This window comes from Chiloscyllium plagiosum, unplaced genomic scaffold (assembly GCF_037043375.1).
Source record: "Chiloscyllium plagiosum isolate Xiang-an unplaced genomic scaffold, Cpla_swu_hap1 HiC_scaffold_6, whole genome shotgun sequence".
Lineage (NCBI taxonomy): Eukaryota > Metazoa > Chordata > Chondrichthyes > Orectolobiformes > Hemiscylliidae > Chiloscyllium > Chiloscyllium plagiosum.
This window is the reverse complement of record NW_028270144.1, coordinates 61,722,274-61,748,915: the sequence shown is the minus strand read 5'-3', so window position 1 is coordinate 61,748,915 and position 26,642 is coordinate 61,722,274. Positions and strand designations below refer to the sequence as shown.

At 40.5% G+C, this 26,642-nt stretch overlaps 1 long non-coding RNA gene across 2 annotated transcripts in view; it reads right to left on the bottom strand.

Moving 5' to 3' along the window:
* LOC122550595 (uncharacterized) overlaps positions 1–24,880 on the bottom strand; it is a 53,438-nt gene extending 28,558 nt beyond the window's left edge. The window contains exons 1-2 of one of the 2 annotated variants that reach the window (XR_015757355.1): positions 24,605–24,880; positions 11,686–11,795 (exon numbers count right to left, since the gene is read on the bottom strand). This is a non-coding gene — a long non-coding RNA (uncharacterized LOC122550595). Of the gene's footprint in view, positions 1–4,206; positions 4,321–11,685; positions 11,796–24,604 lie in introns of those variants that run through there. The other variant, XR_006311892.2, reaches the window with a different exon arrangement.
* Positions 24,881–26,642: the final 1,762 nt, after the last annotated feature.

Here is a 26,642-nt window from a genome sequence, read left to right as displayed (position 1 = left end):
TGGACACAAATGAGCCTGCAGTTACTCCATCATAAATTTCTCCCCAGTAGAGTATATGACACAAATGGGAATACACAGAATGAAGATACAACAGGAACCCATGAGTAATATGATTACTTGCAAATGGCCATGTCTTGCTCATTACAGATAACGGACTGTTGTCATGACTTATCCCAATGTGTACGATGAGCCCTTCACTAAACACGTAGAATTCAGGCATGCTTTTGTTTCCTTGGCACATATTGATTTAACTACATTATGCATTAACATTTCAAGAAGTGTATATCAATTTTAGCTCCAATTCTGAAAGCCCTTACTTCCTATCACCATCCTTTCACAAATACACTTCTACTTTGTGCTATTCTCGGTTAGATGCCATATAAAAATCGAATCAATGAGTCTGAAGATGCACAAATAAGATTAAATTAAGAATCTTATCACTAACTTTAGTAACTGAGAGAAATGCAAGTATTTTTATAAGTACTGAACTGGAGAGGGTTACACAGTAGTTGAATTTTTTAACCTGATAATGAAGACTCTCACCCAAATACATCTGTGAATTCGAATGTTAAGTTCTAAAAGGTAACAAGGATAAAACTTCAGGTGTCTTTATTTATTGATGACTTCAGAAACTGTATTAAACAAGTTATAGCAGCAATAGGCTGTTTACTATTACTTCCACCATGTTAAACTACACATAAAGAATTCTGGAATAGATGTAAGTAATTTGGTTCTTCAAGTCTGTGCAACTCTTCATATTACAATTTTCTGCATCTGAACCATATAGCCAAATCCTGTTCATTGGTGCTCTTCTTCACAATTGATTTGTAAATTCTGAAAGATTTATAAACTTAGGGAGTAATCTTCATGTCCTGTTGGGGATGATTTGGAAGTTGGAGCCTTGGAAAGCAATAGCAATTGCTATCACGCTCAACTCCTCATGTATTTTCCAGAGATGTGCTACCACTGGCAATGGACACTTGCCACACAGAAGTGGTTAAGCCACTAAGGCAATTAAGGCTCTAGTTAAAGGCAGTTTCCTCAAGAAGTATAAGTTTCTGGACATTAGGAAGATTCAGCCCCTCAAGCCTGTTTCACTATTCAATGAGATCATTGTTGATCTGGGCCTAATTTTGTATATCTGCCTTTGGCCCATATCTCTTAAGACCTTGTTTAACAAAAACTTATTTGTCTCAGATTTAAATTTAACAAATGATCTGACATCCACTAACATTTGTGGAAGAGAGTGCCAAATCTCTAGCACCCTCCATGTATAGGAATGCTTCTTAATATCTCTCCTGAATGATCTGACCCTAATTCTCAATGTCCCCTAGTTCTAGAATCCCCATTCAATGGAAATCGTTTATCTTTATCTGCTCTGTCTTTTAATATCTTGAAGACTTCAATCAAATCACCCCTTAACCTTCTCACTTTTGGAGAAAATAGGCCTAATTTGTACAATCTCTCCTCATGACTTAACCCTTGAAGTCTTGGTATCATTCTTGTAAACCTAAATTGTTTTCCCTCCAAGGCTAACATATCCTTCTTAACATGGTACCCAGATCTGCTCACAGTACTCAATGTGGGGTCTAACCAAGGTTTTATATAACTGCAGCATAACTTCTCCATCCTTGTACTCCAGGCCCTAGATATAAAGACCAGCATTCCATTAGCTTTCTTGATTATTTTCTGTCACTTTAAAAGCTTGTCCATCTAAACACCAAGTCTGTTTGGGCAACGACTGTATTTAACTTCATACCATCTAGAAAATACCCTGACCTGTCTTTTCCTGATGCAAAATGTATAACCTCACACTTTCTTACATTGAACTCCATCTGCCACAGTTTTGCCCATTTACTTAGTCTATCAATATTCCTTTGTAATTTCATGCTATTTTCTAAACTGTCTAAAATGTTACCCAACATCATGTCATCAGCAAATTCTTATGGATGACTTTCTATTCCATTATCCAGGTTGTTAATAAATAATATGAATTATTGAGGCCCTAAAACAGATCATGTGGGACACTGCTGGTTACGTCTTGCCAATTTGAATGCTTACCCATTATTGTGACTTTCTGTTGCTTGCTGCTCAATCAATTCCCCAAACACATCAGTAATTTGTCCACAGCTCCATGGATTTCTACCTTATTTAACAATCTCTCATGTGGATTTTATCAAGTGCCTATGGCAATCCATATAAACAACATCTGTAAGCATTTTCCTGTCCTTTGCCTTAGCTACCTTTCCAAAATATTCAGTGTGGTTTATCAGAAATGATCTACGTGCAATGAATCCGTGCTGCCTCTCCCTGATTACCTGAAAATTTATAAGGTGTTCAGTTACCACATTTTTGATTATCAAATCCAACAATTTCCCTACACTAACTGGTTTGTAATTCCCTGCTTTTCCTCTTTTGACCTTCTCGAGAAGTGGACAGAAATGTGCAATTTCCAATCCAGAGGGATGACTCCTGTATCTAGGGAACTTTGAACAATTAGTCAGGGCATCTACAATGTGCACCCCTACTTCCTTTAACACACTTGGTTGGAAACCATCAGGTCCCAGGGACTTGTTGCTCTTTTATACCATTGATTTCCTCATTACCGATGTTTTACTTACATCAACTTTGTTAAGTCTCTGTTCCTGATCCAATATAAATTTCCTCCAGATGTCTGGCAAGCCATCCTCCTTTCTTACTGTAAATACTTTTTTATTCATTCATAGGATGTGGGCATCACTGACTGGTCAGTATTAATTGCCTGTCCCGAGTTGCCCTTGAGAAGGTGACAGTGAGTTGCCTTCTTGAACTGCTGCAATCCACATGCTGCAGGTAGACCCACAATACCATTAGGGAGGGAGTACAGAGGTAAACTAATTATTCAACATGTCTGCCATTTTCCCATAGTCATCAGCAATATCCCCACTTTCAGACTTTTTTGTGTCAACTTTACTTTTATGTAACAATAACATTTATTCTTATTGATTTTGATGTCGCTGGTAGGTTTCCTTTTGTAATCCTTTTCAGTAGATTTTATAAGTTGCTTTGTAATTTTTTGCTGGTCAATATATCTTTTGAATTCAACAGGATCTGTCCTGTTCTTTGCATTTTGTAAGTCCTTACTTTTAGTTTTATGCTGTCCCGTATCTCTATGACTATCCATGGCTGTTTTCTCTGTGGAGTATAAAATGGTTTTGTATTGCATTGTGTTAAATGTTTATTTAAATATTCTCCACTGTTCTTCAGTTATTTTACCCACTAGCAGATTTTCCTAGTTGTCTGTAGGCAGGCTCTGTCTCATCTCATTAAGATGTGGAGATGCCAGTATTTGACTGGGGTAGACAAAATTAAAAATCACACAACATCAGGTTTTAGCCCAGCAGGTTTATATGGAGGTACAAGTTTTCAGAATGCTGCTCCTTCATCAGGTAACTCCAAAAGCTTGCACTTCCAAATAAACCTGTTGGACTATAACCTGATGCTGTGTGATCTGTAATTTCATCTCATTAAAATTGACCTTACCTAAATTTAAAACTCTACTTTAAAAATCTGATTCATGTTTTTCACTTTCAAATGCTACATTGAATATGATCATGTTATGAATGGTTCCTCACAGTATCAGGAGCCTGGCGATGCTGTGGAAATAGTTTCTCAACAAGATGCTGGAGGATCATTAGAGGGTGAATGAAATTATTGTATCAGTGGGTGCAAAGCTCAAAGTGGCCACAGGCATTCTTGTAGTGGGGTCAAGCCTCCACACTGATTCCTATCACAGATCTGAACTTCGTCTTTTTGTAGGTGACTATGAGCATTTTGAGATCACGTGTATTTTGAGAAATCCCCTAGGTCGCCCAATCTTCAGTATGGAGAGTCTTTTTATGGAACTTCTGGCAGGATATTGTGGTAGGCTCCTCCACTAGCACTATCTCACTCTCGTTCTGTCAACAGCTTTAATTGGATCATAGACATAGACTATTACCAGATGTAAAATCCGCTCTGGTGAGTCCTTTGTTTTTGACCATGTCAAGACAAATATTTGTGAGTCTTTAAACTGCTGCAGTAAGAGTTTCTTCCTTCAGCATTCTGCTTGGTAAATTGTAGGGGACCTGCAGCCTTCTTCACACTACTGACCAATTCAGCTGCAGCCTTTGTCTCTGCAAATGCTCTCTTTCTCTCTTAAATCTCTGAAACTGAAAGTCTACTCACAGTCAGCACAGCTGTTCTTGCTTTTGTTTTCAAGTATGAACATTTCCATCTTGTTCTCAGTAAGTCTCAATCTGGACCTCTGTCTCCATGGTAACCAATTTATGCAAGCTAGCTGTCAGATAGAATTCATAGCAGGTCACATGATTCTCTTCATTTCTCCATTGTTTCAAACATTTAAGAGATGGTTGAAAACACAGCACTATTATAAAACATTGCAGCCATAATCCAGAAAATATTACATTACAATTACCCTCAGCCTAAAGATATTTTTATACTTCTTTTTATTTTTAAATTATGTGAGCAAAGAAGGAGAAGGACATTGTTTTATTTTCATATTTTGAGTTGTGAGTGATATAGGGTTGCCTGACATTTTGTCTACCTGCAGCTAAAAGAAATGCTTGAAGTTCTTGAAGTAAACTGGTCAGAGCAATAGAAACAGAGATAGAAGATATTTTTAAAAAGCTTCTGCCTAGCAACAGGATGTCCTAATTCACTTGGAGACAGACAGACAGAACAATCCAGAAAGCAAGGGAGTGTGTTGAGGTTCAGTCAGACAGCAAAACGTCTGTTAACTTAATAGTCTTCAAACAATCAGTGTTCAGGAAAAAAAGGTCCAGAAACCATGCCTCGAGGCTGAACATATGGATAACTAGTGTGTTTCCTCTGAAAGTGTTTAAAAATTAGGAAGAAAAAAGTTCCAGAAACCAAACACAGCTGTGCCAGCTATGTGTGTTATTGTGAAAGAGTCATATCGGACTCGAATAACTAATTCTGTTGCTCTCTTTGCAGATGCTGCTGCACCTGTTGAGATTCTCCAACAGTTTCTGTGTTTGTTACAACTGTGTCCAGTGAACAAGGAGCTTTAAGATTGAGACAGCATCACTTTTCATTAAGGTTTGAGTAACTATAAGGTACTTGTTGAGAGTAAAAAGTTAAATATTCATTTCTAATATTTGTAATAAGACCATTTCAAACAGTTTGATTTTCTTCCTTTTGTGGGTAATAAACATTGTGGGTTATTTTGTTAAGAGTGCACTGGCAGCCCCTTGTAAATCTGTGTAATGGAGACTGTAAAAATATCACTTGTTTATGAGCTTTTCAAAGAGGATTTTTTAAAATGTCCTGTTCTGGTGTTTGTTCTGATAAATGTATTAAATTTTAAACTATTTTCATTTCTTTTAGATTTCACAGATTTATGAGTTCTATAAAAACAAATTAAAAAGTATTATAGAGCTTGTGAGTTCTGATTGGTGAATAGATTAGAGGTAGTTGTTTGAGCTATAGGGTAGTGAGTGTGTTGAAGGTGTTCAAAGGGAGTGAGGGGAAGGTGTGAGGGTAAAAGATGGACACAAAAGGTAGGGATGTTAAGGGAGCAAGTATAAGGCTGGTTTCCATTGATGTAAAGGAGGGGGCCACATTTTCTCTGAATGAAGATGGGCCTTTTAACCTCACTGTCTTGGAATTGGTTTCCTTTCATCCTTTCTAAGGCTGATTTTCGGCCATCCTGGTCTTCAGTAGATTAATGTTCCATGTGCCAGCACTTCAGGAAAATTGGCCCTTTGGGTCTCCCTCACAAAGAAACAAAATTCATTACATTTATTCATTCCACGAGACTTATTTTGTTTTAAGTAGCTTTATTTCATCAAATATATATTTTGATCCATAATGTTTTATATTTCTAGTTTACTACCTCATGCTAAAAACAATGTACAACTTGTACAAATGTCAACTTGCACTGTGATAGTGTTCTCCCCGTTAAGTCAAAACATGATAAATTCATCCCCTGTTCTAGGACTTAAGTATGTAACCTAGGCTGAGATTATGTCAGATTTTGTTTTAATATTACACTTTCTAATGTCCTCTGGGCTGGCTGGAATAAAGCCAAAATCAGAAATGTCTCTAGTGATTACTTATAGGCTCGCTTGAGTATAGTTTATTCTTCATTGCATGTAATACATTTTCTTCAACAGATTTACATCTGTTTTACTTCTGGCAATATTCAGCAGCCAGGTTATGTATTTGGACTTCTGCAGTTGTAAGTTTGTTTTTAACCACAGTCATAATCAGTATATTGCATCAGTGTATGACACTATGATCTTTTATTATAAATTCTGTATCCTAGGATCCTACTCCACTAGTTACCTGACAAAGGAGCAGTGCTCCAAAAGGTTGTGCTTCCAAATAAACCTGTTGGACTATAACCTGGTGTTGTGTGATTTTTAACATAATCAGCTGTGTTAGGTACAACACAATGAATGTGCTTCCATTGGCGATATATCTACTTATGAATTTGATTTTTTTTTAGATATTTTTAATCAATCTGTTCAGAGCTATTAATTCAAATTTCTGGCGTGAATCTGGGTCTCTTGACTGAGGTGTAGCCAAGTTTGATATATTTTAAATCAATCCCTTCAAGAGATGTTATGCACATCTCTGGAGCAGGGGGACTTGAACTGGGACCTCCTGACTCAGAGATAGGGACACTACCACTATGCCAAAATATTTTTAAATTAGAAACATCTGTATAGGATATGGGTTCAAATCAAAACCTGGCACAGGGTTTCAAAGTAATATCTCAAAATCCTGCAGAAGAAACGTCTTGGGAATGTAAGTAGCTGTCTATTTACCTAATGTTACAAAGATGAAAATTCAAAAGTATGTTATTTTTTATAAAGCAGTTTTAGACAAACTATGTTTGTAAAAATGTTATATTACTGTTCTTGCTTTTTCTTTACACTTTATTCAGATAGGTCTTACTTTAAATCCTAAATGGACTAATTCCACATTCGAAACTCTTTTCAGCATTGCTACGATCTAAAACTTTGGAATTTTTTTTCCCAGCCTGCAATTTGATATTGAAGCAATTTCAACTGATATTATGCCATTGCATAGGTGCTCTTTCAATTTGCCCGCTAAAACCCATTGACTCTAAGTGACATATGTTAAAAATGAGGAGTAATAGCATCTTGAATAGCTGAAAGATTCTTTTGTTGTGTGTTGGGTTTAAATTAGAATGGAAAAAGAAATCTAAGAACACCTCAGCTGAGAATAGTGGCAGAGAGAACATATGGAACAATAGACCATTTGGTGCAGCCAATGTAAAGCATGATTCATATTGCATGGACACAGATATCATTCCAATGAGCAGGCAAAATTGGCATGCTGACTGCATTGCATATAACAGATATGGGTTAATTGTGCATTGCAATCTTCACATCTACTGAGAGTGACTAAATAATTTAACAATCTCTATTCCTTTAACATATAAATATATATTTTGTAAATTATGTATAAAAATGCTGAAAACCTCAGGCTCCATTACCGATCCTTGGAAACATCATTTTTAAAAACTTCTTCTCAATTGAGCACATTCCCTTTATTGTTTCTTCCTTTTATCTCTGAACATATTACCAACCTATCTCACAGGGTTAACTTTAAATCTGTTCATTTTCATTTTTCAAATGATATCTTCAAATGAAGAAACTTATTAATTACTCTTTAAAAGTACATATAAACAATATTCATAAATATTTCCCTGTCTTTCATTCAGAAAAGAACCCATAAAATTAGTAGACATGGCCTATCCTTTACAAACCCAAGTTGCTTCAGTATGATCAGCTGAAATTTGTCCAAGTGCTCAATGTCTCTGACTGTTGATATAGCTTGAATCAGCAAATATGTGCAGAGGAATTATGATCAATGAAATTTCTACACAAATGCTAATGTACCACAACCATGTTCCTCTCTCGTTTGATACCGGTTTTCTCAAGATGTCAACATTAAAAACTGCAGATGAAACATATTGTAGTCAACATAAAGGTAAAATAGCTGGAAATGTGTTGCTGGAAAAGCGCAGCAGGTCAGGCAGCATCCAGGGAACAGGAGAATCGACGTTTCGGGCATAAGCCCTTCTTCAGGAATGGGGAAAGTTTGTCCAGCAGGCTAAGATAAAAGGTAGGGAGGAGGGACTTGGAAGAGGGGCATCGGAAATGTGATAGGTGGAAAGAGGTCAAGGTGAGGGTGATAGGTCAGACTGGGGTGGGGGCGGAGAGGTCGGGAAGAAGATTTCAGGTTAGGAAGGCGGTGCTGAATTTGATGGATTTGACTGAGACAGAGTGGGGGGAGGGGAAATGAGGAAACTGGTGAAATCCGAGTTCATCCCTTGTGGTTGGAGGGTTCCTAGCCGGAAGATGAGGCGTTCTTCCTCCAACCGTCGTTTTGTTGTGGTCTGACGATGGAGGAGTCCAAAGACCTGCATATCCTTGGTGGAGTGGGAGGGGGAATTGAAATGTTGAGCTACAGGGTGGTTGGGTTGGTTGGTCTGGGTGTCCCAGAGGTGTTCTCTGAAACGCTCCGCAAGTAGCCGGCCTGTCTCCCCAATATAGAGGAGGCCACATCGGGTGCAGAGGATGCAATAGATGATATGTGTGGAGGTGCAGGTGAATCTGTGGCGGATATGGAAGTTTCCTTTGGGGCCTTGGAGGGAGGTGAGGGGGGAGGTGTGGGCGCAAGTCTTGCACCTCCTGTGGTTGCAGGGGAAGGTGCCGGGAGTGGAGGTTGGGTTGGTGGGGGGTGTGGATCTGACGAGGGAGTCACGGAGGGAGTGGTCTTTACGGAATGCTGATAGGGGAGGGGAGGGAAATATATCCTTGGTGGTGGGGTCCGTTTGGAGGTAGCGGAAATGACGGCGGATGATGCGCTGTACATGGAGATTGGTGGGGTGGTAGGTGAGGACCAGTGGGGTTCTGTCCTGGTGGCGGTTGGAGGGGCGGGGTTCAAGGGCGGAGGAGCGTGAAGTGGAAGAGACGCGGTGGAGGGCATCGTCGACCACGTCGGGGGGGAAGTTGAACAGTTCATCCACTTCACCAACACCTTCCACCCCGACCTCAAATTCACCTGGACAGTCTCAAATTCCTCCCTCCCCTTCCTCGACCTTTCTATTTCCATCTCAGGCGACCGAATCAACACGGACATCTACTACAAACCGACCGACTCCCACAGCTACCTGGACTACACCTCCTCCCATCCTGCCCCCTGTGAAAACGCCATCCCATTCTCCCAATTCCTTCGACTCCGCCGCATCTGCTCCCAGGAGGACCAGTTCCAAAAACGCACAACCCAGATGGCCTCCTTCTTCAAGGACCGCAATTTCCCCCCCGACGTGGTCGACGATGCCCTCCACCGCATCTCTTCCACTTCCCGCTCCTCCGCCCTTGAACCCCACCCCTCCAACCGCCACCAGGACAGAACCCCACTGGTCCTCACCTACCACCCCACCAATCTCCATGTACAGCGCATCATCCGCCGTCATTTCCGCTACCTCCAAACGGACCCCACCACCAAGGATATATTTCCCTCCCCTCCCCTATCAGCATTCCGTAAAGACCACTCCCTCCGTGACTCCCTCGTCAGATCCACACCCCCCACCAACCCAACCTCCACTCCTGGCACCTTCCCCTGCAACCGCAGGAGGTGCAAGACTTGCGCCCACACCTCCCCCCTCACCTCCCTCCAAGGCCCCAAAGGAAACTTCCATATCCGCCACAGATTCACCTGCACCTCCACACATATCATCTATTGCATCCTCTGCACCCGATGTGGCCTCCTCTATATTGGGGAGACAGGCCGGCTACTTGCGGAGCGTTTCAGAGAACACCTCTGGGACACCCGGACCAACCAACCCAACCACCCTGTAGCTCAACATTTCAATTCCCCCTCCCACTCCACCAAGGATATGCAGGTCTTTGGACTCCTCCATCGTCAGACCACAACAAAACGACGGTTGGAGGAAGAACGCCTCATCTTCCGGCTAGGAACCCTCCAACCACAAGGGATGAACTCGGATTTCACCAGTTTCCTCATTTCCCCTCCCCCCACCCTGTCTCAGTCAAATCCATCAAATTCAGCACCGCCTTCCTAACCTGAAATCTTCTTCCCGACCTCTCCGCCCCCACCCCAGTCTGACCTATCACCCTCACCTTGACCTCTTTCCACCTATCACATTTCCGACGCCCCTCTCCCAAGTCCCTCCTCCCTACCTTTTATCTTAGCCTGCTGGACAAACTTTCCCCATTCCTGAAGAAGGGCTTATGCCTAAACGTCGATTCTCCTGTTCCCTGGATGCTGCCTGACCTGCTGCGCTTTTCCAGCAACACATTTCCAGCTCTGATCTCCAGCATCTGCAGACCTCACTTTCTCCATAAAGGTAAAATATGCTTGTGACAACAATCCAGTGAAAATGTGTTCAAATTTCAATGTGGCAGCCTGAAATTTGTATTCAGTTTAAAAATGGTCAATAAATAAAAAGCTGATATCAGTACCTGTGCCTATGAGAAATTAAACTAGTTTACTAATGTCCAGTAAGAGCAACAATTTAAGAAAGGAAACCTTGCGTTTTATTTCAGATCAAAATGCTGTGGATGCTGGAGAAACAGAATTAACATTTTGAGTCATGTGAACTTTCTGTGTAGCTCACTTTTTATTTCACTTGAATCATGGTTATCTCGTAATTTGTTTCTGAAGAATCTTAACAAAAGACCCAGTTATCATTATTTTTTCTGAAAGATTAGGGATAAACAATTATTACAAAATACCACGAATGGTAGAAATTGACAATAAAAACAAAAGGTGCTAGAAATACTCAACAAGTTAGGAAACATATGTGAAGAAAAACAAAATTAAAATTTTAGATTCATGATCTTTTATCAGAACTCCAATGAAATATAATCAACCTGAAACTGTTTTCTTTCCATAAGGCTGCAAGACCGGCTAAGTATTTCCAGCAGTTTTTGTCATTATATGATTGTTAGGCAACCCATAATTAAGTAGTACAAAATAGTCAAATACTGCCCTTAACTGAATAGAAAATGGCCAGCGGAAGACAGCAAAATATGGCTGACATGGTTGATGGGGGCGTGGGTGGCATGTACACTCTAAGTTTTAACTGTATACAATCTGATGTTTTTGTGTGCCTTACTGTGAAGAACATCTGAAGCTGTAACAGTGTGTTGTACCAAAATAAAGCTGTACCTGAAGCTACCACCAGGCTCAGACTCTCATTGGAAACTATGAGACCTAACAATGATGAACAACCTAATACTGGCTGTACCAAGATAGAACACACAGTGAAAATGCATTTTTAGAAGTATCAGATAAGGATTATAACAACAAATTTTGCACATTATCTTGTAATGTAGTGTGGTTCCATGTGAAGCCTCACACATAGCGTGATACTTCCCAATAAGATATAATTGATTCTATAATGATAAATGCTACAGCAATAACAAAATCTTACAATGTCATATTTTCTTCTCCTTGCAAACCTTGGCATAAAGAAATGTGTGAATAACAACTGTATAATATCATTAGAAAGTGTTAGGAAGTTGTGCCATCTAAAATATTACTTTGTAATGCTCTAGGCTGGTTGATCTTTATTTATATGGTTAATATATCTACATCATTGGCTAAATATATATTTACCTTGATGTTTTTTAAAAGAACGCTTTTCAAAATAATGGACGTAGGCCTCTGCAGCTAACATCTTCCATCTGTGAGGAACACTGCTTGATTAAGACACCAAATCTTGAATGCTTTGAGTGGGAGAGTGAGAGAAAGAAAAGTAATGACAATCCATTTATAGGAGGGAAATATATAAATTTACTTGAAGAGATAGGCAGAGAGAAGTCACACAGGGACAATAGCTTTGACCTTCTGTCTTTCTCTGAAAATTCTCTTATCGAAGTTTCTGATTTGAAAACCCATCAAAAAATCTAATTGCTGCAAGCTGAGAGATCTTAAAAGGAGAACTCTGAATCAACACTGATGTCTCCAGGGGAAAAGAGAAATCAATAAAGCCATGTCTGCTCCAGTGTGAAGCTCTATGTCAAGAAGCTACTGTGGAAAGTGATCCTCAGCTGAAAACAAACATTCAGATAATCCATGAAAGTATTCTTCTGACTTTAAATTTGACTTGGCAAAATTTTAAGATCTGTTAGTTTGTAGAGATCAATTATAATTTTTTTTACGTCCTCAAGATTGTGTGTTTTGTTTGCACTAATGGATATTTGAATGTATGTTAAACTTTTTGTCAGTATTTCCTGTTTTTGATTGAGTTTTAGAAATAAAAATATTTTCTTACTTGCTAACGTTACAAAACTGGCTGGCTTATACCAAGTTATACACAGCAAAGCGTTTACTTACTAAATTAGCAATACCACTCTTCTTTTAAATTCAAACTTTGTTGTCACTAGCTCAGGAGGGTGTTCATTCCTCCTGACTTGGTTGTAACAAAAATGCTACTTGAATGTTCTTCCCTGAGTTGTGCATTGAAAGTTCCTTTGTTCAAAAATCATTAGAAGATTGCTGAAGCATCAGAATAGCAAACAACTGGGGTTCATAAATAAAGAGGAATTTGTGTAGATGCACAATCAAAAATGAAAAAAGCGTTTTTTTTTCCCAGGTCAGAACTAGTGTTCCTGACTTTAACAAAAGCGAAGGTTTAAAAATATCACCACAACAACAGAAGAAGTAATTAGAGGAGAGACTTTTCTGTCCATAAAAATGGATACAGCAAGTCTTTTAAGAGTATATGATAAAACAAGCCAGTGGGAGAGAATGGCTCAAGGGTGTATGAAGCATTAGAGAGGCATGACTCACAGTACATAATATTGCAGTAAGCAACGTACTGTGACAGACTCAGAAAATGGCAGAGGAGCAGTTTTACAAGAGCATCAGACTCACTATGGAGGCTGTGACCAAAACATTTTCCTTGCAGCTATGAAAACCCGTAATTATTTGCCAGCTACGAACAATACTAACAAAGGTCACTACAGTTCTCAGCATTTACACCACAGGGCCTTTGTGCGTATGAACTTTCTTGTGTTGGTTGTTTACGTAGTTTAACTTGCCCAGCTGAGGCAGTGAACCATTACAAAATCAACTGGTGAACTGTATGAGAGATGGAAGGCATCTGTGACTAACACTGATGGTCCTGCATCAGCAGTAGGAATTTATTTTATTGACATTAATGTTTTCAGAAATGGAACCCGCTGCCTCAAAATTATATGACACCACTATTATGAGTTCCCAAACTCTATCACACTGCAAGTGTTAACTTTATTTTGGAGAATGGAGGAATTGAGAAACCTAGTAGAAACATAGTTTTACTCTAAGATCCAGGTAAGGAGCCAATCCAGGTAAGGAACGATGTCATAATGCTGACAGATCGTATGTAACTGGGACCTGAGTCTGTAGGATTCCAGAGCTGTCCTATCTTATCATCTCATTATGCTTAATAAAACGCGTTAATGTTCAGACCAGACCATAGAATCAGAGGTAAGTGATGAGGCATGCCTGAACTGAAGTCCAGCAACAGTTTAATGCAGCAGGCAAATGATTTTAAGACCTACATAATCAGTAGACTAATCTGTTGACAAATGCAGACACTACCATAGGAGGCATGGACAGGTGAGCAGTGAATTCCATCCTAATCCACTAAAAACCATTTTGGATGATGCTGTATCCCAGATGGGCTGAACAAAGATGGTGTTCTAAACCCGGATTGTAAGACAAGGAGTACCCTGGGGCATCAACAGGAGAAGTGCATGTAAAAGACACCAGCCACCAATATTGGGAACACAATAAGGTCCATGCTGCAGAAAGTCATGGTTGCAGTCATAAGGATTAGATAAGATTCCCTATAATGTGGAAACAGACCCTTCAACCCAACAAGTCCACACCGACCCTCCAAAGAGTAACCCACCCAAACCCACTCCCCATATTTACTCCTGACTAATGCACCTAACACTATTGGCAATTTAGCATGGGCAATTCACCTGACCCACACATCTTTGGATCATGTGAGGAAACCGGAACACCTGAAGGAAACCCACACAGACATGGGGAGAATGTGCAAACTCCACACAGACAGTTGCCCGAGACTGAAATCAAACCCAGGTCCCTGGTGCTGTGAGACAGCAGTGCTAACCACTGAGCCAGCGTGCCAGATTGTTTTGCATTAAAAAAACTTGTACCCAGATGACATTGGTACAGAGTCATCGAGTGACCTGAACAATGTGGACCATGATGTGAAATGGAATAGAATCACACAAGATGCCCAGTGAGATCTATCTTGATGTTAGTAGCAACACACAAAGTTCCAGGTAGCAACGCAAGATTCTCACTAGGCAGCTGTGAGATGCTTATTAAGGGAGATTATTGCTTGTTAACAGAATTATGCACTGCACGTTTCACTTCATTAATATGAAGCTTTCTATCCTACTACCTGCTGTGACCACTGATAATTCTTGACATGAAAACAGAACAGGTATCAGGCGAGTTTAGCTCATGCCTGGCTGTGAAGAGCCTACATGTCAGTCACCATAAATCAGCATCTCAGTGCATGATTCTTGGGCACAGCCACATTCAACTTTTGTACATAGAATTGGTAACCCTCAAGATCCTTATGACACCTCACTGATTCATTTGGAGGATGCTTAGGAAGTGCAGACCTGCATTGCAGGGCGCAGAAGTCACCAGCATTGAATGGGTACTGCAAGGAAAATTTATATTAATGATCAGGCTGCATTCCAGGGTTGCTTGTTTACTCTCTTAACACTTACTCACTGAGTGCCTACCTGTATGCTTGCAGCATCCATGCCTTGCCTTGCCCTGCTGTGCCATGCCTGTTAACATTTCCCCATCATTGTCCCTATCCCTACTTCAACAGATGCCTCTGTTTTTCCTCCAGCCTTGATTATGGCATTTCAGTCAGAGCCTGAAGACTAGCAGAACTAACATATTGACTCTTATGCTGCAGACACACAGGCAAATTGCCTATCATACTTGTTAGTAGAGATCTATTCGTGTCATCTTGTTGTGCAACATATTGAAACATCAATCGAATACTCAATGTGTGCCAATTGCCTTCTCAGCAATTACACTGCAGGCGTATTCAACCATGTTGGAAAGTTGTTGGGAACTGCTCATCAGTTCAGTCAAGAGGAAGAGATGAATGGCGGGGGAGCACTGTCAGTTAGGGGATTCTAGTAGTGTCAGTCATGGGCACAGTCTGCATACAGTCCAAGGGCTTGATCGCAGTTGGCATAATTGGTCATGGATGTGTTTATAATTGGCAGTGACAACCACGGAGCATGCATAGGAATATATAGGACCAGGCTGGTCATCATGAAGATATAATATTAGGCTTCAGGGACAATGAGTCAGCAAAGTTCAATGTGTGTCCTCATGGTGATATCAGGGCACAGCAAATGAGGCATGGAGGCTCTGTGGAGGTACTGGGCTGTCAGGCGAAGCCCAGTACTGTTGGTTTCTACCATGAGGTTCATTTCCTGTCACCACTATTGTGTGACTGGGTCATTGTCCAGGGTAGGTAGAGTCAGGGTCAGTTTAATGGGTGGAAGTGTGGGATTCATGTCTGCTGAACGCAAGGACATTGAAGGGATAATACATGAAGCATGAGCATGAAAACTGCAGTTTTATTTCAGTTACAATAATTCATCGCTTATTTGCAACATAAGTAGAGTGAATGTGCTTAGGTTCAAATACTAGTCAACAATGATTTGCACCATACCTTTAGTGCTTGCAAATTGAACATTGGCATCTTAATGGTGTAGAATTTCAGTGGCGATGACATGAAAAGAGAGGAATGATGGCCAAAAGTGAACTAGAACTTGAGAAACCTGTGAAGGTGCTGTGGGAAGTGGCGATGATCACTTCATCATCTGTCATGTACATATTACGATGGACTTTACTGAAAGGTACGTCATCAGGAAGGGCTTTTGCCTGAAACGTCGATTTCGAAGCTCCTCGGATGCTGCCTGAACTGCTGTGCTCTTCCAGCACCACTAACCCAGAATCTGGTTTCCAGCATCTGCAGTCATTGTTTTTACCCCTTTACTGAAAGGTATCACCTACCCAAACTATCACAGGTCTTGCCATGAAATGGGCTGCTTTCAGTACCTATAAGCCAGTTTCAAATAATTATTATCACTTAACTAGCTTCTGTTCTTCCCTGACCTATGACGACCAATGATCCCCTTGTCTGCATACGTTTTTTTCTTCTCCCTTTGGGCTTCCTGTCCACCTATCTGCTCACTCTTTATACCATCTTGTTCCCCCATCATCAGCATAAAAGTCATGCTTTTCTAGCTGCTTCTAGTTCTGGAGAAGGATGACAGGACTCAAGATGTAAATTGTTTTTCCTCTACAGATGATGCCAGACCTGCTGAGCATCTTCAGCAATTATCTTGCAAAACAAAAGTTTTAAGAAAACAAGTTTTCAAAGACAATTTTGTGAATGTGTTCATTCCTAAGTGTTACTCTGTCAGGTGAAGCATTTTTAAAATTGTTAATTCTGCTTTGTTATCTATTGGTAGAGGACAGGAATTATAGATTTTTGCTTTCTGCCAAACCTGCCTTTTCCTTGAATACCAGTCCTAAGTCTGAGGAAACAGATATTGGCAGAGATCATATAAACTAAGTTATTTATTATTTGTTAGAAATGGCAAAAAGACAACTGCCTGATAAAATTCATGTGTAGAAAATCCACAACCTCCACAGTTGCCCGCAATTTAATATCATTAAGGTGGGTTAACCCAAGCAACATTTAAGAACAGATGTTGTGGGAAATGGATCCTCATGTGGAAGGGAAGGATAATGGAAGGTCGATAACAAAATAGAAAGCTTCTAATCTTTTTAAAATAATGTTCAATTTGGACTAGGTCCAATCTTTGTAACCTACATTATCTAGAGTGGCTAAGTGACATCAGTAAGAAGCAGTAACCGAGAGACTCTCTTCCTATGCTGTTATTTGACTTGGCTATTTGCCCAGCTCCAATTGCTGCTAGTGTTGATATTATTCTACTTTTAAAACCAAATAAAAGCATAGAATTAAATTTTGGTCTGTCCTGTCTGTCATTAAGTTTCTAAAAGGAGGAATGTATAAACAGTCCAAATATCACATTCTAAAGTTTCTTCGGTTGAACTGGAAAGCGTTTTTGACTGATGTGAAGTGTCACCAAAAGTCTCCACAGTGCTCTGCCTAGACCTGGAGACTGCAGCCATGCTAATGAAAATAAAACTGTAATAGCTGAAGAGTCTCAATAATGTTAGTGAAATAACTGCACAGAGGCCGGTATCCTGTCACCAAGCCACCCTTTATTTACTTATGCACAAATTATTGGCTGTAGTCAGCCAGTTTGGAGTCAGTCGCTTGAACTGAGGATATTCTAATCTCCTGGTTATATTTTTTCTTTTTTTTTCTTTTTTTTAGGAATAGCAGTAACAAATTGGCTAAATTAGTCAGCCAGTTCAAGAATCAGGTCTCAAAAAAGAATCACAGTAACACACTGGCTGTGGCTACCCAGCTCAGAGTCAGTCCCCTGAACTGAGGAGATACTAAATCTTCTGGTTATGTTTTTTTTTAATTCAATGTTATATGAATTGACAAACACATGACACACCAACAGTTAACAGTTATAAAAATGAGTGCAAAGAAACAGGGTCCCAAAAACAAACACCTCAAGTTCCCTAATAACCAATAGGAAAAGCAACACACAGAACCAGCAAAATAAACCACATCACAATCCTCCAAATAAAAACACACAGCAAGCAACCAAAAAAGTGCATAAAAGGAAACCCACATGCCAGCACGCACAGCGAACTTAACTCTCCCTAGAGATACACAAAGCACAATGTACATATAGAAACACAATTCAATCACAAAATACATGATAACATACAGTGCAAACACAATATACACATAAAGATGCAGAGCTTAACTGCGAGAGGCAGAGTCCATTCCAAGACATAGTCCACTCACAAAATGGGGGCTGCCCCTGACACAGGGCCACTCCTAGAGTTCGCCATCTCACCCAGAATCCACTTCCCAAACTGGAACCTGCCTCCGATAGCAGGGTTTGCTCCCGATGGCAGGTCCTCCTTCCATTGGCAGGGTGCACACACTGCACACAAAGACTTGGATTACCCCATGAGGTCCGGTCCACTCACATCACCACAATCCACTCCCGGAGACCTAGCCCACATACAACGAATCGGCCTCCTCCATGAGGTTGGGCTCACCATGGATGTTTAGTCCATTCACAGGAATCGAGGCAGGGCAGGTAAGAAGTTCAGCCCAAACAGCTGACCATCGAGCAAATAATAAGTCCCAACGGCAAGTCCCCTCTTCCACTCACACATCTTCTCAATATCACAATACCGCTGGTACAACTAGCCAGCTGAAAGTTCAGTTCCCCAAGGAAAAGGAATAAACCCAGCAGTGCCACTGGCTGTACCCTGTCAGCTTAAAGTCAGTTCCTGAAGAAGGTAAAAAAGCAGCTCCATTAAAATAAAAGGCCCCACCAACCACTGGCTGTGGCCACCCAGCTCAAGAGGCAGAAACCCAAGGCACACTGGCTGTGTTCAGCCAGCTCAAGAGCCAGTTTCCCAGGAGAAAGTACACAAAAAAATCCCAGGACACTGGCTATGGCCAGCCAGCTCAAGTGCCAGGAGCCAAGGGCACATTGAATGTGGCCACTGGCTCAAGAGTTAGTTCCCCACAAGCAAATAAAACCAAAACCAAAACCTAATACCCGCAGTAACATTGGCTGTGGCCAGCCAACTTGGAGTCTTTGAACTGAGTAGATTCTAAATCTTCTGGTTTTTTTATATGTATGAACAATGAGCAGCAGTTTGCAAGAAACGACAATTTACAGGGGAAAGGGGCAGCATGGCCAAACCCCAAACCCCAGTGTACAACCAGTTTGCAGGGAAATGAGAACAAACCTCAAATCCCACCTTATCTCACTAAACTGAAAATAGTAACACAAACACATACAAAACAGTCCAATCAACTGAAGAATAAAACAGTGCATATGTCACAGACACTCCTGGCAACCTCACACCACATACACAGGTGTTCTGTTTCTACAGAGGCCTGTTCCATCCACAGAGGCTCAGGCCCAACTCACAGAGGAACAGTTCATCTGGAAAGATGCAGATGACTCACAGAGGCTCAGTCCAAAGACCAAAAAGTGAAAACACATGCAAAAAAGAAAGTGCAGTCACTAAAACACAGAGTGCAGGGCCTAAGCACTGGCACAAAATCAGCATTGTCCTTGCTCAGAAGAAAACCAAAACAGAAACACATAGGCTGCAACGAGCCAGTAAAACAATAGTACCCTGGTGAGAACTGACATACAATAGTAGCACACTGTGAAGATCAGCCAGTTCAGAAATCAGTCCTCAAAAAAGGACAAATTGGCTGTGTAGATCAGTTCTACACAGTTCAAAAATCAGGCCCCTCAAAACAAAGACCAACAGCAGTGGCTAGTACAGCTCAAGAGCCAGTTCCCCATTAATGAATAAACCCAAAAACAAAAACCCAGGGACATACTGGCTGCGGCCAGCCAGCTCAAGAGCTAGTTCCCCACAATCAAATAAAACCAAAAAACAAAAGCCCACAGTAAGACCGGCTGAGGCTAGCCAGCTCAGAATCTGTCACTTGAACTGAGGAGATTCTAAATCTTCTGGTCATTTTTTTAAAAACTATTTATTCTGATAACAGATTCTTCTTTACAGATCTGATAACATCTTTAAAGTATTTACAAGCCCTTAACAGCAATTATATAACCCATCAGCTCAGACACTAGCCTTTTTATGAAATGAAGTATGTACTGAAGTATATTAAAAAGCAACAAAGACAAATTAATGAAATCACCCACTGTACTTTTCACTTCAGAGCACCACATTACAGCAGACGGTTAGACTGACAGCCAAAGAAAATTTGGAAGACATGGATTGTCAGAGCTGAACCATGCTGATGCATTAAACTGGACAGCTTCAAGAGAAACAAGACCAAAATGACTGCCATCATATGCTTTTCCTTTCTCCTGGTTACAATTATTTACGAATAGATATTTTCTGGTTACGTTTGTTTTTTCAATCCCCACACTACCACCTAACAGCAGCAGTGCTTACTCATTCCCCAGCGCCCATGTTGTGTGTATGCAGATGTAGGACACAATGAAGAACAATGAGTGCAGAAATCTTTATTTATATTCCATCACCAGGAAGAAAGGAAACACTGGAGTGTCCAGTGACAAGCAGTTCCCTTCTCAACAAAGGGCAGGGATCAAATGAAAATAGAGTCAGCAGGGGTGGAGGTGGTTGGGGAGGGGGAGTGTGGTGGTGGAATAAAGCACTTCATACCCCACAGTGCCCATCTATATCTTCTGGTTACATTGGTCAGCCAGGGCTTTCCTGATTGGCCCAGGTTTACAACCTTGTAGTCAATGAGGTCAATCTGGTTCCAACCACCACAGTTACTCAAATTGTTTTCCTTACTCATGGAATGTGGGCAAGACTTTTTGGGCCAGCATTTATTGCCCAACCCTAGTTGCCTTTGAGAAAATGGTGGTGAGCTGCCTTCTTGAACTGCTGTACTCCATTGGCTGCATTCAACTATAATACCATGAGGCAGAGAGTTCCAGGATTTTGACTCAGCAACCTCGAGTAATAGTGATATATCATCAGGATATTAAGTGGCATAGAGGGGATTGTGCAATTGGTGTACTCCTACATATCTGCTGCCCTTGTCCTTTTAAATGGAAGTTGTTGCAAGTTTGAAGGTGCTGTCTGAGAAGTCTTTGTGAATTTCTGCAGTGCATCTTGTAGCTGACACACACTGCTGCTAGTGAGCAATAATGGTGGAGGCAATGAATGTTGGTGGATGTGGTTACTTTGTGCTGGATCGTATCAAGCTTCTTGAGTATTTTTGGAGATGACTACATCTAGGCAAGTACTCTGTCACACTCGTGACTTGTGCCTTTAGATGATGGAATGCTAAGGGATCATAGTGCTACTAACTGCAAGATTCCTAGCTTATGATCTGCTCTTGTATCCACTATTTATAGGGCTAGTCCAATTGAGTTTCTGGTCAATGGTAATCCCCAGGATGTTGATAGTGGAAGATCTCAGAGATGGTTTTGCTATTGATTGTCAAGGAGCAACTTTTAGAGATGGTAATTGCCTGGTACTTGTATAATGTGAATGGTACTTGTTACATACATGTCAGCCCAAACCCCTGGATATTGTTCATGTCCTGCTGCATTTGAACATGGACTTTTCAGTATCTGACGAGTCCAAATGGTGCTGAACAATGTGCAATCACCAGCAAATCTCCCCACTTTTGAGGTTATGATATAGGGAAAAGCATTGGTGAAGCAACTGAAGATAGTTAAGTCTGGGACACTACCCTAAGAAACTTCTGCAGAGATGGTCTGGAGATGAGATGGCTGATCTTCAGTAATCACAACTGTTTTCCCTTGCGCTAAGTTTGACTCAAAGCAGTGGAAATATTTCTCCCTAATTCTCATTGACTTCAGTTTTTTAGGCCCTTCTTTATGACACATTCGGTCAAATGTGGCCTTGATGTCAATCATTTTCACCTCCCCTTGGAGGTTCAGCTCAGAGGATTTGAGTTCAGAAGTAAGGGTCTCTATTACAGTTATACAAGGCCTTGATAAGATCATTCCTGCGGTATTGCTTGCATTTTTAGTTTCTCTTACCATAGAGGGAATGCAACAAATGTTCATGAGACTGACCCCAGGCTGACCACCCTCCCTATTCAACCTTTCTGCAAGAATCATTGCCCTCAAATTATAACCAGTGGAGCCCATTCCGATGGTACAATCACTTCCTGTCTCAATATTGATGCCAATGGTCATGAAATGGAACTCCTCTTTCCCCCACCATTCTTTTACTTATGCACTTACTTCTCTAATTGTCTTATCTGTATGCTAATTTACGTGTGGTTTGGGTAATAATCTAGAGATTATAACTCTTGAGGTTCTATCTTTAATTTTATTTTTAATTCCTGATATTCTCCAAACAGGACATCATGCCACTTCTTGCCTCCGCTGTTGGTCCCATCATGGGCCATGACAAGTCCTGCAGCACCTCTGCACAGAGGAAGAGTTAGCAGATGTTGTGTTTCAGGAGGCAGTTTTAACCTGCAGGTTAAGACCCTCAAATCTGGCCAGTGGTCAGGTATAGGAGGGTATGACTACAAGTGAAGGCAAAGAGGGATCCTCCATTTAGTATGATTTCAGCTGTATGATGATAAGGACTGTTGGAGGTTTAGGAAAACTGACTACTGTGGGTAGTGGCACAGAACGCCATTCACACAAGGAGAACAAAAAGAAATGTGGTAGTGGTCAGGGATTCTATAATTAGGAGTACAGGTAGCATCCTTGTAAGCAGGATCAAGAGTTCCACCTGGTGTGTTGCTTGCCTGGTGCCAGCATAAGGGAAATCTCAAACCAGTTTGAAAGAATATTGGAGTAAGAAGGGGAGGATCCAGTTTAGATTTGATTAGATTACTTACAGTGAGGAAACAGGCCCTTCGGCCCTCCGAAGAACAACCCACCCAGACCCATTCCCCTACATTTACCCCTTCATCTAACACTACGGGCAATTTAGCACGGCCAATTCACTCAACCTGCACATTTTTGGACTGTGGGAGGAAACTGGAGCACCCGGAAGAAACCCACACAGACACGGGGAGAATGTGCAAACTCTACACAGACAGTTGCCTGAGGCGGGAATTGAACCCAGTACTCTGGTGCTGTGAGGCAGCAGTGCTAACCACCATGCCACCCACAAAAGCATTGTGCCCACATTCTCCTGACCACTGGCCAAATTTGAGGGTCTTAACCTGCAGGTGAGACTGCCTCCTGAAACACAGCATCTGCTAACTCTCCCTCTGTGCAGAGATGCTGCAGGACTGTTTAAATGCCAAGGCTCATTGCATGGCTTGAAAGTAAGTTGAAACTCATTGTAAGCACGGTTTTGACAGCTGTGGACTACAGCCATTTTTGCAGATGAACTGGAACCAATAGAGTGTGCACAGATGGAGCTTTGGTTGATAACAAAACATTGTTTGGTTTCTGGACTAGTATCCAGTTATTGATGAGAAAGGCGTTCTGCCTGCCAACAACCATATAAGTGGTTCTGAAATAACTGAAAAGCTTGAGGTTTGGAACAAGTAACAAAGAAGCCATCAAGTTTAATAAATAGTCTCTAACCAGCCAGGAGCTCTCTCCCTGTTCTCTGCAGAAAGCCACTTTAAACCTGAAAAATGTCTTTTTTTTAGTTGTTGCTATAGCAATGGTTTTAATTGATAAATCAGGGATCTTTTCAATGATGGGATCAGTCAAAGTATGCATCTTGTAAACCAGTGGATTCGTCTGAAGAAAGATGACTGAGAAGTGGTGTTCTGACCAGTACGAGAATCATAAAAATTATCTCAGCAACTTTTGTGAACAGAAACTATAAAGTGCTTTCCCAGCTTTTCCCTCTGTCTGCGTGCGTATATAAAGGGAGTTTGGAATAGGATTAGAATGTTAATTAGTCATATTATATACCAAATGGTTATAATTGTTTACCTATATCTAGAGTTCATTTACGTGCAATAAAGTCATTTTTGTGAAGTACAGAAATGTGGTCAATGATTTCTATCAACCTAGATCTATCAGGTAAGTTAATGAATTGTGTGTATTTATTTTAAAATCTTTAACTTCTGTGATGACTCTGGCAATAGCAGGGTTTGATCTCCAGCATGCTACCCCATTGAGTCATGACTCGGTAATAAGGTCACGAGATGTATAGCTCTAGTGGAACCCTAACCTAGTGTCAGAGAGCAGGTTGTTGCTTAACGAGTGCTGCTCAGTTGTATTGCTGATCACACCAACTGTCAAATGCTAATAATAATGACAAACAAGATAGTGACATATTTCAACTACATTATTGTTACATATTAAAATCATTGTTAATTGAATTTCACTTTCTCACAGTGCAATACTAGTGAAAGATTTTTTTTTAAGAAAACAAGCCAATTAACCAACTTCTAAATAGGTTCAATTGATCAAGACTAGTGAGAGGATTGTATCCAACACGAGAGCCACATCAGCAAACTCCTTATCTACTTGATGTTTAACAGCTGGCAGTAAGAATTGCAAGTCTGTAAGGTTTTGAAATATTTTTCAGAATTATTTAATTTCTTTCTCAAGAATTTAATTTCTTTCTTAAGAATTTAATCTGAATATTTGTCAAATTGCTCAACACTCATTGGAAACAGTCTATTGGTAAACTTGCCTTCAGAAAAGGGCATTATAAAGTGCTTTGTATTCATGTCACTGCCTAGTGGACGGAGATAAAGATAATAACTGTTTTAATGGCCCTGATCTTTATTTTCTAAAAACCATTACAGTGTTTCCCTTGGAGAGCAGATCAAATACAGTAGCACATGCATCGGCAGTAAAGGAATTTAAATAGATATTGATGTTATGTGTTATAAAATCTGAACAATATATCTTACCTTCATCTCCCTCTATGCTGAAAATATATTTTTTTCAGAATGAATGGCAGATTGTTGACCAGATGACATTCATCTTTCACACTGCGTCTGACTTATCTCATTATATATTAATTAATCATGAAGTATGGCGAAAAGGATCAGCTAACTTGCTGTCATGCTTGGTAATTGTCAAGGGACAGAATTTATTGCATGATGGATAGAAGTAGAATCAAGCAGCAGTGAATTCATTTCTCTGTAACAAAAAAAAGATTACTTTACAATATGATATTATGACTGCAAAAGCCTTCTCGTGTAGCGCTGATAGTTAGAGGCCATTTTAGTTCCAAAATGGTGTCTGCACTGCTTCTATTCATAACCATCTCGGTGAGGGTATTTGTGACATCGTTGTGTGTGTTGCTATTTTGAATCTTGAGATTCCAATTTACGCTGTTTCCTATACATACACAACTGGAAGTTCAGCACCAAGACAAACACCCCACCAGTTCTACTTAAAGTGACCAATAAAAACTTGCAGGTTAGTTGCTTATTACTTTTTACTGCCTTGCTTTGAGCTTTGGAAAGTGTGGCTGTGTTGAGAATTGCTTGCAGTTGCTGAGGTTGGTAAAGACTGGAAGGATATACATGCAGAAGGCATTGATTTCTGCTGTAAGGAGCCTGGGCACAAGGCTTTGTTCTTGGCTGTGGGTACAATTGCAGTTCTCCTAGACTACAGCAGGATAAGGAGATTGTGCAGAGTCAGCAAAGAAGATGACAAGCAGAGAAAAGGGGAAGTGAGGCAGAAAGGCCTTCCACCTAGGACTTCCAGGAAGATTTTATTTATCTTCATAATACAGATGTTCAAAGAAATATGCTGCATCTTTGAATCAATCAGTCTTTGGCTTCAGAACAGGGTAACAGTAACACTGCCAGATGCATTTACAGTGGCTCCTTGACTTTCTCTCGATCGAGATCTTTCCAGATTGGAATATGTGGCACAGTTAACATATCACAGTCAAAACCTCTGTATGCCAGGGAAAACATTGTTGTGTTCCATCAGGAAGAATACACACACTGAACAGGATAGTGATTTCTTCCATTATCTTGTGTGATATTGATTGCACATATAGTTTTGTGAAATCTCACCAGTGCAGCTATATAGTGACAGCAAACAGTAGACCAGGCTGATATAGATATCTTCTCATCAATCTATTAAAAGATGTCAAGACACATCTCTGGAGCAGGGTGGATTTGAACCCAGGTCTCATGATTCTGAGGCAGGGAAACTACAAGAGCCCCAGGCAGATATATATTGTTATTCCAGCAGCAGTCATGATGCATTCATTTTATATCAATTTATTATTCTAGCTTTCAGCTGTTAAACTTTCAACATCTTTATCAAGCCAGAGCATGATTGCTGGGCAAAAAAGAAAGGTATTCTCTGGCACCTGGCTGATTTCTTCACTCAGCACCTTTCTCTGTATTTTACTTACAAAAATAATTTTCATATTAAGGTAAATGTGACATTAAATGCTCTTAGAAGAGATTATTTTAAACTTCAGTGTTCAGTCTTTCATTTTGGTAAGATAAGAAAAATATCAGAAAATAATTTACAGGCAGAGATACACATTTAAAGCATAATCACTGCTGCAATCTCGGAAATGTGGCAGTCAAGGACTTTTACAAAGACCAAGAGATCAGATAGGGCCTTACTACAATTCCTGTAACAGTACAGCAGTTCCTCAGTATTGCACTATACCAATCTTGATTATGCACTCATGTGTCTAGAATATACTTAAGTACTAAGATAAAGCTGCTACTTAAACACTCAGCAGACCATTCTGATAAGCAATATTCATTTCTCATGTTTATTTCATGACAGTCTACAAAAAGTTAGTTCAAATCAAATGTGACAAATCAAAACCCATTTGCTTCAGTAAAATTAGATTAGATTCCCTACAGTGTGGAAACAGGCCCTTCGGCCCAACAACTCCACACTGACCCTACGAAGAGTAACCTAACCAGACCCATTTCCCTTTGACTAATGCACCTAACACTATGG